This window comes from Phyllobates terribilis, unplaced genomic scaffold, assembly GCF_046119375.1.
Source record: "Phyllobates terribilis strain yellow unplaced genomic scaffold, ASM4611937v1 Scaffold_4__5_contigs__length_816908805, whole genome shotgun sequence".
Lineage (NCBI taxonomy): Eukaryota > Metazoa > Chordata > Amphibia > Anura > Dendrobatidae > Phyllobates > Phyllobates terribilis.
The window spans coordinates 647,714,591-647,733,508 of NW_027362764.1; positions in this window are offsets into that span (position 1 = coordinate 647,714,591).

The following is an 18,918-nucleotide window of genomic DNA, read 5'->3' on the forward strand; positions in this document are numbered from 1 at the left end:
TAGCTTAACTAGATGGTTTAAATGCCCCTTGGAAGAGACCTGGAGTTCAGAGTGGTTTAACAAGATGGTTTTAATGCCCCTTGGAAGAGACGTGGAGGTCACAGTAGCATAACAAGGCGGTTTTAATGCCTCTTGGAAGAGACATGGAGTTCACAGTGGTTTAACAAGACAAGTTTAATGCCCCTTGGAAGAGACGTGGAGGTCTCAGTAGCTTAACAAGATGGTTTTAATGCTGCTTGGAAGAGACATGGAGATCACAGTAGCTTAAAAACACGGTTTTAATGCCCCTTGGAAGAGACATGGAGTTCAGAGTGATTTAACAAGATGGTTTTAATGCCTATTGGAAGAGACGTGGAGGTCACAGTAGCTTAACAAGACGGTTTTAATGCACCTTGGAAGAGATGTGCAGGTCAGAGTGTTTTAACAAGACGGTTTTAATGCCCTTTGGAAGAGATGTGAAGGTCACAGTAGCTTAACCAGATGGTTTTAATGCCCCTTGGAAGGGACGTGGAGTTCAGAGTGATTTAACAAAACGGTTTTAATGCCCCTTGGATGGGATGTGGAGGTCACAGGAGCTTAACAGGATGGTTTTAATGCCCCTTGGAAGAGATGTGGAGGTCAGAGTGGTTTAACAAAACGGTTTTAATGCCCCTTGGAAGAGACGTGCAGGTCACAGTAGCTTAAAAATACAGTTTTAATGCCCCTTGGAAGAGACGTGGAGTTCAGAGTGGTTTAAAAAGATGGTTTTAATGCACCTTGGAAGAGACGTGGAAGTCACAGTAGCTTAACAAGATGGTTTTAATGCCCTTTGGAAGAGACATGGAGGTCAGAGTGGTTTAAAAAGACGGTTTTAATGCCCCTTCCAGGAGACGTGAAGGTCACAGTAGCTTAACAAGACGGCTTTAATACCCCTTGGAAGAGACGTGGAGGTCAGTGTGGTTTAACAAGATGATTTTAATGCCTCTTGGAAGAGACATGGAGGTCACAGTAGCTTAACAAGATGGTTTTATTGCCCTTTGCAAGAGAAGTGGAGGTCATAGTAGCTTGACAAGACGATTTTAATGCCCCTTGGGAGAGACGTGGAGGTCAGAGTGCTTTAACAAGATTGTTTTAATGCCCCTTTGAAGAGATGTGGAGGTCACAGTAGCTAAACAAGACTGTTTTAATGACCCTTGGAAGAGATGTGGAGGTAAGAGAGGTTTAACAAGACCGTTTTAATGCCCCTTGGAAGAGACGTGAAGGTCACAGTAGCTTAACAAGACAGTTTTAATGCCCCTTGGAAGAGACGTGGAGGTCAGAGTGGTTTAACAAGACGGTTCTAATGACCCTTGGAAGAGACATGGAGGTCACAGTAGCTTTACAAGACAGTTTTAATGGCCCTTGGAAGAGACGTGAAGTTCAGAGTGGTTTAACAAGATGGTTTTAATGCCCCTTGGAAGAGACAAGGAGGTCGGAGTGGTTTAACAAGACGGTTTTAATGCCACTTGGAAAAGACGTGGAGGTCACAGTAGCTTAAAAAGACATTTTTAATGCCCCTTGGAAGAGACGTGGAGGTCAGAGTGGCTTAACAAGACTGTTTTAATGCCCCTTGGAAGAAACGTGGAGGTCACAGTAGCTTAACAAGACAGTTTTAATGCCTCTTGGAAGAGACATGGAAGTCAGAGTGGTTTAACAAGACGGTATTAATGCCCCTTGGAAGAGACATGTTGGTCACAGTAGCTTTACAAGACGGTTTTAATGCCCCTTGGAAGAGACGTGGAGTTAAGAGTGGTTTAACAAGACGGTTTTAATACCCCTTGGAAGAGACATGGAGTTGAGAGTGGTTTAACAAGATGGTATTAATGCCTCTTGGAAGAGACGTCGAAGTCGGAGTGGTTTAACAAGACGGTTTTAATGCCCCTTGGAAGAGACGAGGAGGTCACAGTAGCTTAAAAAGACGGTTTTAATGCCCCTTGGAAGAGACGTGGAGGTCACAGTAGCTTAAAAAGACGGTTTTAATGCCCCTTGGAACAGACGTTGATGTCACAATAGCTAAACAAGACGGTCTTAATGCCCTTGGAAGAGACGTGGATTTCAGAGTGGTTTAACAAGATAGTTTTAATGCCCCTTGGAAAAGACGTGGAGGTCACAGTAGCTTAACAAGACAGTTTTAATGCCCCTTGGAAGAGACGTGGAGTCAGAGTTTTTTAACAAGATGGTTTTAATGCCCCTTGGAAGAGATGTGGAGGTAACAGTAGCTTAACAAGATGGTTTTAATGACCCTTGGAAGAGACGTGGAGTTCAGAATGGTTTAACAAGACGGTTTTAATGCCTCTTGGAAGAGATGTGGAGGTCACAATAGCTTAACAAGACGGTTTTAATGCCCCTTGGAAGAGACGTGGAGTTCAGAGTGGTTTAACAAGACAGGTTTAATGCACCTTGGAAGAGACGTGGAGTACAGAGTGGTTTAACAAGATGGTTTTAATGCCCCTTGGAAGAGATGTGGAGGTCACAGTAGCTTAACAAGATGGTTTTAATGACCCTTGGAAGAGACGTGGAGGTCAGAGTGGTTTAACAAGACAGTTTTAATGCCCCTTGGAAGAGATGTGGAGGTCACAGTAGCTAAACTAGATGGTTTTAATGCCCCTTGGAAGAGACGTGGAGTTCAGAGTGGTTTAACAAGACAGGTTTAATGCCCCTTGGAAGAAGCGTGGAGGTCTCAGTAGCTTAACAAGATTGTTTTAATGCCCCTTGGAAGAGACGTGGAGGTCACAGTAGCTAAAAAAGACGGTTTTAATGCCCCTTGGAAGAGAAATGGAGGTCAGAGTGTTTTAAAAAGACGGTTTTAATGCCCCTTGGAAGAGACGTGAAGGTCACAGTAGATTAACAAGACGGTTAAAATGCCCATTGGAAGAGACGTGGAGGTCACAGTAGCTTAACAAGATGGTTTTAATGCACCTTGGAAGAGACTTGGAGGTCAGACTGGTTTAACAAGACGGTGTTAATGCCCCTTGGAAGAGATGTGGAGGTCAAAATAGGTTAACCAGATGGTTTTAATACACCTTGGAAGAGAAGTGGAGGTCACAGTAGCTTAACAAGACGGTTTTAATGCCCCTTGGAAGAGACATGGAGATCAGAGTGGTTTAACAATACAGGTTTAATGCCCCTTGGAAGAGACGTGGAGAACAGAGTGGTTTAACAAAACGGTTTTAATGCCCCTTGAAAGGGACGTGGAGGTCACAGTAGCTTAACAAGATGTTTTTAATGCCCCTTGGAAGAGATGTGGAGGTCAGAGTGGTTTAACAAAACAGTTTTAATGCCCCTTGGAAGAGACGTGCAGGTCACAGTAGCTTAAAAAGACAGTTTCAATGCCACTTGGAAGAGACGTGGAAGTTAGAGTGGTTTAACAAGACGGTTTTAATGCCCCTTAGAAGAGACGTGGAGGTCACAGTAGCTTAGCAAGACAGTTTTAATGCCCCTTGGAAGAGACGTGGAGTTCAGAGTGGTTTAACAAGATGGTTTTAATGCCCCTTGGAAGAGACGAGGAAGTCACAGTAGCTTAACAAGATGGTGTTAATGCCCTTTGGAAGAGACCTGGAGGTCAGAGTGGTTTAAAAAGACGGTTTTAATGCCCCTTGGAAGAGACGTGAGGGTCACAGTAGCTTAACAAGACGGTTTTAATGCCCCTTGGAAGAGACGTGGAGGTCAGACTGGTTTAACAAGACGGTTTTAATGCCCCTTGGAAGAGACATGGAGTTCAGAGTGGTTTAACAAGATGGTCTTAATGCCACTTAGAAGAGACGTCGGGGTCACATTAGCTTAACAAGACTTTTTTAATGCCCCTTGGAAGAGACGTGAAGGTCACAGTAGCATAACAAGACAGTTTTAATGCCCCTTGGAAGAGACGTGGAGGTCAGAGTGGTTTAACAAGATGGTTTCAATGCCCCTTGGAAGAGACATGTAGGTCAGAGGAGCTTTACAAGACAGTTTTAATGCCCCTTGGAAGAGACGTGGAGTTCAAAGGGGTTTAACAAGACGGTTTTAATGCCCCTTGGAAGAGACATGGAGTTGAGAGTGGTTTAACAAGATGGTATTAATGCCTCTTGGAAGAGACGTCGAAGTCGGAGTGGTTTAACAAGACGGTTTTAATGCCCTTTGGAAGAGACGAGGAGGTCACAGTAGCTTAAAAAGACGGTTTTAATGCCCCTTGGAAGAGACGTGGAGGTCACAGTAGCTTAAAAAGACGGTTTTAATGCCCCTTGGAACAGACGTTGAAGTCACAGTAGCTAAACAAGACGGTCTTAATGCCCTTGGAAGAGACGTGGATTTCAGAGTGGTTTAACAAGATGGTTTTAATGCCCCTTGGAAAAGACGTGGAGGTCACAGTAGCTTAACAAGACAGTTTTAATGCCCCTTGGAAGAGACGTGGAGTCAGAGTTTTTTAACAAGATGGTTTTAATGACCCTTGGAAGAGACGTGGAGTTCAGAGTGGTTTAACAAGACGGTTTTAATGCCTCTTGGAAGAGATGTGGAGGTCACAATAGCTTAACAAGACGGTTTTAATGCCCCTTGGAAGAGACGTGGAGTTCAGAGTGGTTTAACAAGACAGGTTTAATGCACCTTGGAAGAGACGTGGAGTACAGAATGGTTTAACAAGACGGTTTTAATGCCCCTTGGAAGAGACGTGGAGGTCACAGTAGCTTCACAAGACAATTTTAATGCCCCTTGGAAGAGACGTGTAGGTCAGAGTGGTTTAACAAGATGTTTTTAATACCCCTTGGAAGAGACGTGGAGGTCTCAGCAGCTTAAAAAGACGGTTTTAATGTACCTTGGAAGAGACGTGGAAGTCAGAGAGGTTTAGCAAGACGGTTTTAATGCCCTTTGGAAGAGAAGTGGAGGTCACAGTAGCTTAACAAGACGGTTTTAATGCCCCTTGGAAGAGACGTGGCGTTCAGAGTGGTTTAACAAGATGATTTTAATGCCCCTTGGAAGAGACGTGGAAGTCACAGTAGCTTAACAAGACGATTTTAATGCCCTTTGGAAGAAACCTGGAGGTCAAAGTGGTTTAACAAGCCTTTTTTAATGCCCCTTGGAAGAGACGTGAAGGTCACAGTAGCTTAACAAGACGGTTTTAATGCCCCTTGGAAGAGACGTGGAAGTCAGAGTGGTTTAACAAGACGGTTTTAATGCCCCTTGGAAGAGACAGGGAGGTCACAGTAGCTTAACAAGACAGTTTTAATGCCCTTTGGAAGAGACGTGGAGGTCACAGTAGCTTAACGAGACGGTTTTAATGCCCCTTGGAAGAGACGTAGAGGTCAGAGTGGTTTAACAAGATTGTTTTAATGCCACTTAGAAGAGACGTGTAGGTCACAGTAGCTTAACTAGACTGTTTTAATGCCCCTTGGAAGAGACGTGCAGGTCAGAGTGGTTTAACAAGATGGTTTTAATGCCCCTTGGAAGAGACGTGAAGGTCACAGTAGCTTAACATGACAGTTTTAATGCCCCTTGTAAGAGACATGGAGGTCAGAGTGGTTTAACAAGACGGTTTTAATGCCCCTTGGAAAAGACATGGAGTTTAGAGTGGTTTAACAAGATGGTATTAATGCCCCTTGGAAGAGACGTGGAAGTCGGAGTGGAATAACAAGACGGTTTTAACGTCCCTTGGAAGAGACGTGGAGGTCATAGTAGCTTAAAAAGACGGTTTTATTGCCTCTTGGAAGAGACGTTGAGGTCAGAGTGGCTTAACATGGCGGTTTTAATGCCTCTTGGAAGAGACATGGAGGTCACAGTAGCTTAAAAAGACGGTTTTAATGCCCCTTGGAAGAGAGGTGGAGGTCAGACTGGTTTAACAAGATGGTTTTATTGCCCCTTGGAAGAGACATGGAGGTCACAATAGCTTAAAAAGACGGTTTTAAGGCCCTTTGGAAGAGACGTGGAGTTCAGAGTGGTTTAAAAAGATGGTTTTAATGCCCCCTGGAAGAGACGTTGAGGTCACAGTAGCTAAACAAGACGGTTTTAATGGCCCTTGTAATAAACGTGGAGGTCACAGTAGCTTAACAAGACGGTTTTAATGCCCCTTGGAAGAGACGTGGATGTCAGAGTGGTTTAACAAGACAGTTTTAATGCCCCTTGGAAGAGATGTGGAGGTCACAGTAGCTAAACTAGATGGTTTTAATGCCCCTTGGAAGAGACGTGGAGTTCAGAGTGGTTTAACAAGACAGGTTTAATGCCCCTTGGAAGAGACGTGGAGGTCTCAGTAGCTTAACAAGATTGTTTTAATGCCCCTTGGAAGAGACGTGGAGGTCACAGTAGCTAAAAAAGACGGTTTTAATGCCCCTTGGAAGAGACGTGGAGGTCAGAGTGTTTTAAAAAGACGGTTTTAATGCCCCTTGGAAGAGACGTGAAGGTCACAGTAGCTTAACAAGACGGTTTTAATGCCCCTTGGAAGAGACATGGAGATCAGAGTGGTTTAACAATACAGGTTTAATGCCCCTTGGAAGAGACGTGGAGTACAGAGTGGTTTAACAAAACGGTTTTAATGCCCCTTGAAAGGGACGTGGAGGTCACAGTAGCTTAACAAGATGGTTTTAATGCCCCTTGGAAGAGATGTGGAGGTCAGAGTGGTTTAACAAGACGGTTTTAATGCCCCTTGGAAGAGACGTGAAGGTCACAGTAGCTTAACAAGACGGTTTTAATGCCCCTTATAAGAGACGTGGAGGTCACAGTAGCTTAACAAGACGGTTTTAATGCACCTTGGAAGAGACGTGGAGGTCAGACTGGTTTAACAAGACGGTGTTAATGCCCCTTGGAAGAGATGTGGAGGTCACAATAGGTTAACCAGATGGTTTTAATGCAACTTGGAAGAGAAGTGGAGGTCACAGTAGCTTAACAAGACGGTTTTAATGCCCCTTGGAAGAGACATGGAGATCAGAGTGGTTTAACAATACAGGTTTAATGCCCCTTGGAAGAGACGTGGAGTACAGAGTGGTTTAACAAAACGGTTTTAATGCCCCTTGAAAGGGACGTGGAGGTCACAGTAGCTTAACAAGATGGTTTTAATGCCCCTTGGAAGAGATGTGGAGGTCAGAGTGGTTTAACAAAACAGTTTTAATGCCCCTTGGAAGAGACGTGCAGGTCACAGTAGCTTAAAAAGACAGTTTCAATGCCACTTGGAAGAGACGTGGAAGTCAGAGTGGTTTAACAAGACGGTTTTAATGCCCCTTGGAAGAGACGAGGAAGTCACAGTAGCTTAACAAGATGGTTTTAATGCCCTTTGGAAGAGACCTGGAGGTCAGCGTGGTTTAAAAAGATGGTTTTAATGCCCCTTGGAAGAGACGTGAGGGTCACAGTAGCTTAACAAGACGGTTTTAATGCCCCTTGGAAGAGACGTGGAGGTCAGCGTGGTTTAACAACATGGTTTTAATGCCTCTTGGAAGAGACATGAAGGACACAGTAGCTTAACAAGATGGTTTTAATGTCCTTTGGAAGAGACGTGGAGGTCACAGTAGCTTACAAGACGATTTTAATGCCCCTTGGGAGAGACGTGGAGGTCAGAATGGTTTAACAAGATGGTTTTAATGCCCTTTGGAAGAGACGTGGTGGTCACAGTAGCTTAACAAGACTGTTTTAATGACCCTTGGAAGAGATGTGGAGGTCAGAGAGGTTTAACAAGACCGTTTTAATGCCCATTGAAAGAGACGTGAAGGTGACAGTAGCTTAATAAGACAGTTTTAATGCCCCTTGGAAGAGACGTGGAGGTCAGAATGGTTTAACAAGTTGGTTTTAATGCCCCTTGGAAGAGACATGGAGGTCACAGTAGCTTTAAAAGACGGTTTTAATGCCCCTTGGAAGAGACGTGGAGTTCAGCGTGGTTTAACAAGATGGTTTTAATGCCCCTTGGAAGAGACATGGAGGTCAGAGTGGTTTAACAAGATGGTTTTAATGCCCCTTGGAAAAGACATGGATGTCACAGGAGCTTAAAAAGACGGTTTTAATGCCCTTTGGAAGAGACGTGGAGTTCAGAGTGGTTTAAAAAGACGGTTTTAATGCCCCTTGGAAGAGACGTTGAGGTCACAGTAGCTAAACAAGACTGTTTTAATGGCCCTTGGAATAAACGTGGAGGTCACAGTAGCTTAACAAGACAGCTTTAATGCCCCTTGGAAGAGACGTGGAGGTCAGAGTGGTTTAACAAGACAGTTTTAATGCCCCTTGGAAGAGATGTGGAGGTCACAGTAGCTAAACTAGATGGTTTTAATGCCCCTTGGAAGAGACGTGGAGTTCAGAGTGGTTTAACAAGACAGGTTTAATGCCCCTTGGAAGAGACGTGGAGGTCTCACTAGCTTAACAAGATTGTTTTAATGCCCCTTGGAAGAGACGTGGAGGTCACAGTAGCTAAAAAAGACGGTTTTAATGCCCCTTGGAAGAGAAGTGGAGGTCAGAGTGTTTTAAAAAGATGGTTTTAATGCCCCTTGGAAGAGACGTGAAGGTCACAGTAGCTTAACAAGACGGTTAAAATGCCCCTTGGAAGAGACGTGGAGGTCACAGTAGCTTAACAAGATGGTTTTATTGCACCTTGGAAGAGACTTGGAGGTCAGACTGGTTTAACAAGACGGTGTTAATACCCCTTGGAAGAGATGTGGAGGTCAAAATAGGTTAACCAGATGGTATTAATGCACCTTGGAAGAGAAGTGGAGGTCACAGTAGCTTAACAAGACGGTTTTAATGCCCCTTGGAAGAGACATGGAGATCAGAGTGGTTTAACAATACAGGTTTAATGCCCCTTGGAAGAGACGTGGAGTACAGAGTGGTTTAACAAAACGGTTTTAATGCCCCTTGAAAGGGACGTGGAGGTCACAGTAGCTTAACAAGATGTTTTTAATGACCCTTGGAAGAGATGTGGAGGTCAGAGTGGTTTAACAAAACAGTTTTAATGCCCCTTGGAAGAGACGTGCAGGTCACAGTAGCTTAAAAAGACAGTTTCAATGCCACTTGGAAGAGACGTGGAAGTCAGAGTGGTTTAACAAGACGGTTTTAATGCCCCTTAGAAGGGACGTGGAGGTCACAGTAGCTTAGCAAGACAGTTTTAATGCCCCTTGGAAGAGACGTGGAGTTCAGAGTGGTTTAACAAGATGGTTTTAATGCCCCTTGGAAGAGACGAGGAAGTCACAGTAGCTTAACAAGATGGTTTTAATGCCCTTTGGAAGAGACCTGGAGGTCAGAGAGGTTTAAAAAGACAGTTTTAATGCCCCTTGGAAGAGACGTGAGGGTCACAGTAGCTTAACAAGACGGTTTTAATGCCCCTTGGAAGAGACGTGGAGGTCAGACTGGTTTAACAAGACGGTTTTAATGCCCCTTGGAAGAGACATGGAGTTCAGAGTGGTTTAACAAGACGGTTTTAATGCCCATTGGAACAGACGTTTAGGTCACAGTAGCTAAACAAGACGGTTTTAATTCCCCTTGGAAAAGACGTGGATTTCAGAGTAGTTTAACAAGATGGTCTTAATGCCACTTAGAAGAGACGTCGGGGTCACATTAGCTTAACAAGACTTTTTTAATGCCCCTTGGAAGAGACGTGAAGGTCACAGTAGCATAACAAGACAGTTTTAATGCCCCTTGGAAGAGACGTGGAGGTCAGAGTGGTTTAACAAGATGGTTTCAATGCCCCTTGGAAGAGACATGTAGGTCAGAGTAGCTTTACAAGACAGTTTTAATGCCCCTTGGAAGAGACGTGGAGTTCAGAGGGGTTTAACAAGACGGTTTTAATGCCCCTTGGAAGAGACATGGAGTTTAGAGTGGTTTAACAAGATGGTATTAATGCCCATTGGAAGAGACGAGGAAGTCGGAGTGGTATAACAAGACGGTTTTAATGCCCCTTGGAAGAGACGTTGAGGTCACAGTAGCTTAAAAAGACGGTTTTAATGCCCCTTGGTAGAGATGGGGAGGTCAGAGTGGCTTAACATGACGGTTTTAATGCCTCTTGAAAGAGACGTGGAGGTCACAGTAGCTTAAAAAGACGGGTTTAATGCCCCTTGGAAGAGACGTGGAGGTCAGACTGGTTTAACAAGATGGTTTTATTGCCCCTTGGAAGAGACGTGGAGGTCACAATAGCTTAACAGGACGGTTTTAATGCCCCTTGGAAAAGACGTGGAGGTCAGAGTGTTTAAAAAGATGGTTTTAATGCCCCTTGGAAGAGACGTTGAGGTCACAGTAGCTAAACAAGACGGTTTTAATGCCCCTTGGAAGAGACGTGGAGGTCAGAGTGGTTTAACAAGACGGTTTTAATGCCCCTTGGAAGAGATGTGGAGGTCACAGTAGCTTAACTAGATGGTTTAAATGCCCCTTGGAAGAGACCTGGAGTTCAGAGTGGTTTAACAAGATGGTTTTAATGCCCCTTGGAAGAGACGTGGAGGTCACAGTAGCATAACAAGGCGGTTTTAATGCCCCTTGGAAGAAACGTGGAGTTCACAGTGGCTTAACAAGACAAGTTTAATGCCCCTTGGAAGAGACGTGGAGGTCTCAGTAGCTTAACAAGATGGTTTTAATGCTCCTTGGAATAGACGTGGAGATCACAGTAGCTTAAAAATACGGTTTTAATGCCCCTTGGAAGAGACATGGAGTTCAGAGTGATTTAACAAGATGGTTTTAATGCCCATTGGAAGAGACGTGGAGGTCACAGTAGCTTAACAAGACGGTTTTAATGCACCTTGGAAGAGATGTGGAGGTCAGAGTGGTTTAACAAGACGGTTTTAATGCCCTTTGGAAGAGATGTGAAGGTCACAGTAGCTTAACCAGATGGTTTTAATGCCCCTTGGAAGGGACGTGGAGTTCAGAGTGATTTAACAAGATGGTTTGAATGCCCCTTGGAAGAGACGTGGAGGTCACAATAGCTTAACAAGACGGTTTTAATGCCCCTTGGAAGAGACGTGGAGAACAGAGTGGTTTAACAAAACGGTTTTAATGCCCCTTGGATGGGATGTGGAGGTCACAGGAGCTTAACAAGATGGTTTTAATGCCCCTTGGAAGAGATGTGGAGGTCAGAGTGGTTTAACAAAACGGTTTTAATGCCGCTTGGAAGAGACGTGCAGGTCACAGTAGCTTAAAAATACAGTTTTAATGCCCCTTGGAAGAGATGTGGAGTTCAGAGTGGTTTAAAAAGATGGTTTTAATGCACCTTGGAAGAGACGTGGAAGTCACAGTAGCTTAACAAGATGGTTTTAATGCCCTTTGGAAGAGACATGGAGGTCAGAGTGGTTTAAAAAGACGGTTTTAATGCCCCTTGGAGGAGACGTGAAGGTCACAGTAGCTTAACAAGACGGCTTTAATACCCCTTGGAAGAGACGTGGAGGTCAGAGTGGTTTAACAAGACGGTTTTAATGCCCCTTGGAAGAGATGTGGAGGTCACAGTAGCTTAACTAGATGGTTTAAATGCCCCTTGGAAGAGACCTGGAGTTCAGAGTGGTTTAACAAGATGGTTTTAATGCCCCTTGGAAGAGACGTGGAGGTCACAGTAGCATAACAAGGCGGTTTTAATGCCCCTTGGAAGAAACGTGGAGTTCACAGTGGTTTAACAAGACAAGTTTAATGCCCCTTGGAAGAGACGTGGAGGTCTCAGTAGCTTAACAAGATGGTTTTAATGCTCCTTGGAATAGACGTGGAGATCACAGTAGCTTAAAAATACGGTTTTAATGCCCCTTGGAAGAGACATGGAGTTCAGAGTGATTTAACAAGATGGTTTTAATGCCCATTGGAAGAGACGTGGAGGTCACAGTAGCTTAACAAGACGGTTTTAATGCACCTTGGAAGAGATGTGGAGGTCAGAGTGGTTTAACAAGACGGTTTTAATGCCCTTTGGAAGAGATGTGAAGGTCACAGTAGCTTAACCAGATGGTTTTAATGCCCCTTGGAAGGGACGTGGAGTTCAGAGTGATTTAACAAGATGGTTTGAATGCCCCTTGGAAGAGACGTGGAGGTCACAATAGCTTAACAAGACGGTTTTAATGCCCCTTGGAAGAGACGTGGAGTACAGAGTGGTTTAACAAAACGGTTTTAATGCCCCTTGGATGGGATGTGGAGGTCACAGGAGCTTAACAAGATGGTTTTAATGCCCCTTGGAAGAGATGTGGAGGTCAGAGTGGTTTAACAAAACGGTTTTAATGCCCCTTGGAAGAGACGTGCAGGTCACAGTAGCTTAAAAATACAGTTTTAATGCCCCTTGGAAGAGACGTGGAGTTCAGAGTGGTTTAAAAAGATGGTTTTAATGCACCTTGGAAGAGACGTGGAAGTCACAGTAGCTTAACAAGATGGTTTTAATGCCCTTTGGAAGAGACATGGAGGTCAGAGTGGTTTAAAAAGACGGTTTTAATGCCCCTTGGAGGAGACGTGAAGGTCACAGTAGCTTAACAAGACGGCTTTAATACCCCTTGGAAGAGACGTGGAGGTCAGTGCAGTTTAACAAGATGATTTTAATGCCTCTTGGAAGAGACATGGAGGTCACAGTAGCTTAACAAGATGGTTTTAATGCCCTTTGGAAGAGAAGTGGAGGTCATAGTAGCTTGACAAGACGATTTTAATGCCCCTTGGGAGATACGTGGAGGTCAGAGTGCTTTAACAAGATTGTTTTAATGCCCCTTTGAAGAGACGTGGAGGTCACAGTAGCTTAACAAGACTGTTTTAATGACCCTTGGAAGAGACGTGGAGGTAATAGAGGTTTAACAAGACCGTTTTAATGCCCCTTGGAAGAGACGTGAAGGTCACAGTAGCTTAACAAGACAGTTTTAATGCCCCTTGGAAGAGACGTGGAGGTCAGAGTGGTTTAACAAGACGGTTCTAATGCCCCTTGGAAGAGACATGGAGGTCACAGTAGCTTTACAAGACAGTTTTAATGGCCCTTGGAAGAGACGTGGAGTTCAGAGTGGTTTAACAAGATGGTTTTAATGCCGCTTGGAAGAGACAAGGAGTTCGGAGTGGTTTAACAAGACGGTTTTAATGCCACTTGGAAAAGACGTGGAGGTCACAGTAGCTTAAAAAGACATTTTTAATGCCCCTTGTAAGAGACGTGGAGGTCAGAGTGGCTTAACAAGACTGTTTTAATGCCCCTTGGAAGAAACGTGGAGGTCACAGTAGCTTAACAAGACAGTTTTAATGCCTCTTGGAAGAGACATGGAAGTCAGAGTGGTTTAACAAGACGGTATTAATAATAGACATGTTGGTCACAGTAGCTTTACAAGACGGTTTTAATGCCCCTTGGAAGAGACGTGGAGTTAAGAGTGGTTTAACAAGACGGTTTTAATGCCCCTTGGAAGAGACATGGAGTTGAGAGTGGTTTAACAAGATGGTATTAATGCCTCTTGGAAGAGACGTCGAAGTCGGAGTGGTTTAACAAGATGGTTTTAATGCCCCTTGGAAGAGACGAGGAGGTCACAGTAGCTTAAAAAGACGGTTTTAATGCCCCTTGGAAGAGACGTGGAGGTCAGAGTAGCTTAAAAAGACGATTTTAATGCCCCTTGGAACAGACGTTGATGTCACAGTAGCTAAACAAGACGGTCTTAATGCCCTTGGAAGAGACGTGGATTTCAGAGTGGTTTAACAAGATGGTTTTAATGCCCCTTGGAAAAGACGTGGAGGTCACAGTAGCTTAACAAGACAGTTTTAATGCCCCTTGGAAGAGACGTGGAGTCAGAGTTTTTTAACAAGATGGTTTTAATTCCCCTTGGAAGAGATGTGGAGGTCACAGTAGCTTAACAAGATGGTTTTAATGACCCTTGGAAGAGACGTGGAGTTCAGAGTGGTTTAACAAGACGGTTTTAATGCCTCTTGGAAGAGATGTGGAGGTCACAATAGCTTAACAAGACGGTTTTAATGCCCCTTGGAAGAGACGTGGAGTTCAGAGTGGTTTAACAAGACAGGTTTAATGCCCCTTGGAAGAGACGTGGAGTACAGAGTGGTTTAACAAGACGGTTTTAATGCCCCTTGGAAGAGACGTGGAGTTTAGAGTGGTTTAACAAGATGGTATTAATGCCACTTGGAAGAGACGTGGAAGTCGGAGTGGAATAACAAGACGGTTTTAACGCCCCTTGGAAGAGACGTGGAGGTCATAGTAGCTTAAAAAGACGGTTTTATTGCCTCTTGGAAGAGACGTGGAGGTCAGAGTGGCTTAACATGGCGGTTTTAATGCCTCTTGGAAGAGACTTGGAGGTCACAGTAGCTTAAAAAGACGGTTTTAATGCCCCTTGGAAGAGAGGTGGAGGTCAGACTGGTTTAACAAGATGGTTTTATTGCCCCTTGGAAGAGACATGGAGGTCACAATAGCTTAAAAAGACTGTTTAAAGGCCCTTTGGAAGAGACGTGGAGTTCAGAGTGGTTTAAAAAGATGGTTTTAATGCCCCCTGGAAGAGACGTTGAGGTCACAGTAGCTAAACAAGACGGTTTTAATGGCCCTTGTAATAAACGTGGAGGTCACAGTAGCTTAACAAGACGGTTTTAATGCCCCTTGGAAGAGACATGGAGGTCAGAGTGGTTTAACAAGACAGTTTTAATGCCCCTTGGAAGAGATGTGGAGGTCACAGTAGCTAAACTAGATGGTTTTAATGCCCCTTGGAAGAGACGTGGAGATCAGAGTGGTTTAACAAGACAGGTTTAATGCCCCTTGGAAGAGACGTGGAGGTCTCAGTAGCTTAACAAGATTGTTTTAATGCCCCTTGGAAGAGACGTGGAGGTCACAGTAGCTAAAAAAGACGGTTTTAATGCCCCTTGGAAGAGACGTGGAGGTCAGAGTGTTTTAAAAAGACGGTTTTAATGCCCCTTGGAAGAGACGTGAAGGTCACAGTAGCTTAACCAGACGGTTTTAATGCCCCTTGGAAGAGACGTGGAGGTCACAGTAGCTTAACAAGACGGTTTTAATGCACCTTGGAAGAGACGTGGAGGTCAGACTTGTTTAACAAGACGGTGTTAATGCCCCTTGGAAGAGATGTGGAGGTCACAATAGGTTAACCAGATGGTTTTAATGCACCTTGGAAGAGAAGTGGAGGTCACAGTAGCTTAACAAGACGGTTTTAATGCCCCTTGGAAGAGACATGGAGATCAGAGTGGTTTAACAATACAGGTTTAATGCCCCTTGGAAGAGACGTGGAGTACAGTGTGTTTTAACAAAATGGTTTTAATGCCCCTTGAAAGGGACGTGGATGTCACAGTAGCTTAACAAGATGGTTTTAATGCCCCTTGGAAGAGACGTGCAGGTCACAGTAGCTTAAAAAGACAGTTTCAATGCTACTTGGAAGAGACGTGGAAGTCAGAGTGGTTTAACAAGACGGTTTTAATGCCCCCTAGAAGAGACGTGGAGGTCACAGTAGCTTAGCAAGACGGTTTTAATGCCCCTTGGAAGAGACGTGGTGTTCAGAGTGGTTTAACAAGATGTTTTTAATGCCCCTTGGAAGAGACGAGGAAGTCACAGTAGCTTAACAAGATGGTTTTAATGTCCTTTGGAAGAGACCTGGAGGTCAGAGTGGTTTAAAAAGATGGTTTTAATGCCCCTTGGAAGAGACGTGAGGGTCACAGTAGCTTAACAAGACGGTTTTAATGCCCCTTGGAAGAGACGTGGAGGTCAGAGTGGTTTAACAAGATGGTTTTAATGCCTCTTGGAAGAGACACGAAGGACACAGCAGCTTAACAAGATGGTTTTAATGCCCTTTGGAAGAGACGTGGAGGTCACAGTAGCTTACAAGACGATTTTAATGCCCCTTGGGAGAGACGTGGAGGTCAGAATGGTTTAACAAGATGGTTTTAATGCCCTTTGGAAGAGACGTGGAGGTCACAGTAGCTTAACAAGACTGTTTTAATGACCCTTGGAAGAGACGTGGAGTACAGAGTGGTTTAACAAAACGGTTTTAATGCCCCTTGGATGGGAAGTGGAGGTCACAGGAGCTTAACAAGATGGTTTTAATGCCCCTTGGAAGAGATGTGGAGGTCAGAGTGGTTTAACAAAACGGTTTTAATGCCCCTTGGAAGAGACGTGCAGGTCACAGTAGCTTAAAAATACAGTTTTAATGCCCCTTGGAAGAGACGTGGAGTTCAGAGTGGTTTAAAAAGATGGTTTTAATGCACCTTGGAAGAGACGTGGAAGTCACAGTAGCTTAACAAGATGGTTTTAATGCCCTTTGGAAGAGACATGGAGGTCAGAGTGGTTTAAAAAGACGGTTTTAATGCCCCTTGGAGGAGACGTGAAGGTCACAGTAGCTTAACAAGACGGCTTTAATACCCCTTGGAAGAGACGTGGAGGTCAGTGCAGTTTAACAAGATGATTTTAATGCCTCTTGGAAGAGACATGGAGGTCACAGTAGCTTAACAAGATGGTTTTAATGCCCTTTGGAAGAGAAGTGGAGGTCATAGTAGCTTGACAAGACGATTTTAATGCCCCTTGGGAGATACGTGGAGGTCAGAGTGCTTTAACAAGATTGTTTTAATGCCCCTTTGAAGAGACGTGGAGGTCACAGTAGCTTAACAAGACTGTTTTAATGACCCTTGGAAGAGACGTGGAGGTAATAGAGGTTTAACAAGACCGTTTTAATGCCCCTTGGAAGAGACGTGAAGGTCACAGTAGCTTAACAAGACAGTTTTAATGCCCCTTGGAAGAGACGTGGAGTTCAGAGTGGTTTAAAAAGATGGTTTTAATGCACCTTGGAAGAGACGTGGAAGTCACAGTAGCTTAACAAGATGGTTTTAATGCCCTTTGGAAGAGACATGGAGGTCAGAGTGGTTTAAAAAGACGGTTTTAATGCCCCTTGGAGGAGACGTGAAGGTCACAGTAGCTTAACAAGACGGCTTTAATACCCCTTGGAAGAGACGTGGAGGTCAGTGCAGTTTAACAAGATGATTTTAATGCCTCTTGGAAGAGACTTGGAGGTCACAGTAGCTTAACAAGATGGTTTTAATGCCCTTTGGAAGAGAAGTGGAGGTCATAGTAGCTTGACAAGACGATTTTAATGCCCCTTGGGAGATACGTGGAGGTCAGACTGCTTTAACAAGATTGTTTTAATGCCCCTTTGAAGAGACGTGGAGGTCACAGTAGCTTAACAAGACTGTTTTAATGACCCTTGGAAGAGACGTGGAGGTAATAGAGGTTTAACAAGACCGTTTTAATGCCCCTTGGAAGAGACGTGAAGGTCACAGTAGCTTAACAAGACAGTTTTAATGCCCCTTGGAAGAGACGTGGAGGTCAGAGTGGTTTAACAAGACGGTTCTAATGCCCCTTGGAAGAGACATGGAGGTCACAGTAGCTTTACAAGACAGTTTTAATGGCCCTTGGAAGAGACGTGGAGTTCAGAGTGGTTTAACAAGATGGTTTTAATGCCGCTTGGAAGAGACAAGGAGTTCGGAGTGGTTTAACAAGACGGTTTTAATGCCACTTGGAAAAGACGTGGAGGTCACAGTAGCTTAAAAAGACATTTTTAATGCCCCTTGTAAGAGACGTGGAGGTCAGAGTGGCTTAACAAGACTGTTTTAATGCCCCTTGGAAGAAACGTGGAGGTCACAGTAGCTTAACAAGACAGTTTTAATGCCTCTTGGAAGAGACATGGAAGTCAGAGTGGTTTAACAAGACGGTATTAATAATAGACATGTTGGTCACAGTAGCTTTACAAGACGGTTTTAATGCCCCTTGGAAGAGACGTGGAGTTAAGAGTGGTTTAACAAGACGGTTTTAATGCCCCTTGGAAGAGACATGGAGTTGAGAGTGGTTTAACAAGATGGTATTAATGCCTCTTGGAAGAGACGTCGAAGTCGGAGTGGTTTAACAAGATGGTTTTAATGCCCCTTGGAAGAGACGAGGAGGTCACAGTAGCTTAAAAAGACGGTTTTAATGCCCCTTGGAAGAGACGTGGAGGTCAGAGTAGCTTAAAAAGACGGTTTTAATGCCCCTTGGAACAGACGTTGATGTCACAGTAGCTAAACAAGACGGTCTTAATGCCCTTGGAAGAGACGTGGATTTCAGAGTGGTTTAACAAGATGGTTTTAATGCCCCTTGGAAAAGACGTGGAGGTCACAGTAGCTTAACAAGACAGTTTTAATGCCCCTTGGAAGAGACGTGGAGTCAGAGTTTTTTAACAAGATGGTTTTAATTCCCCTTGGAAGAGATGTGGAGGTCACAGTAGCTTAACAAGATGGTTTTAATGACCCTTGGAAGAGACGTGGAGTTCAGAGTGGTTTAACAAGACGGTTTTAATGCCTCTTGGAAGAGATGTGGAGGTCACAATAGCTTAACAAGACGGTTTTAATGCCCCTTGGAAGAGACGTGGAGTTCAGAGTGGTTTAACAAGACAGGTTTAATGCCCCTTGGAAGAGACGTGGAGTACAGAGTGGTTTAACAAGACGGTTTTAATGCCCCTTGGAAGAGACGTGGAGTTTAGAGTGGTTTAACAAGATGGTATTAATGCCACTTGGAAGAGACGTGGAAGTCGGAGTGGAATAACAAGACGGTTTTAACGCCCCTTGGAAGAGACGTGGAGGTCATAGTAGCTTAAAAAGACGGTTTTATTGCCTCTTGGAAGAGACGTGGAGGTCAGAGTGGCTTAACATGGCGGTTTTAATGCCTCTTGGAAGAGACTTGGAGGTCACAGTAGCTTAAAAAGACGGTTTTAATGCCCCTTGGAAGAGAGGTGGAGGTCAGACTGGTTTAACAAGATGGTTTTATTGCCCCTTGGAAGAGACATGGAGGTCACAATAGCTTAAAAAGACGGTTTAAAGGCCCTTTGGAAGAGACGTGGAGTTCAGAGTGGTTTAAAAAGATGGTTTTAATGCCCCCTGGAAGAGACGTTGAGGTCACAGTAGCTAAACAAGACGGTTTTAATGGCCCTTGTAATAAACGTGGAGGTCACAGTAGCTTAACAAGACGGTTTTAATGCCCCTTGGAAGAGACATGGAGGTCAGAGTGGTTTAACAAGACAGTTT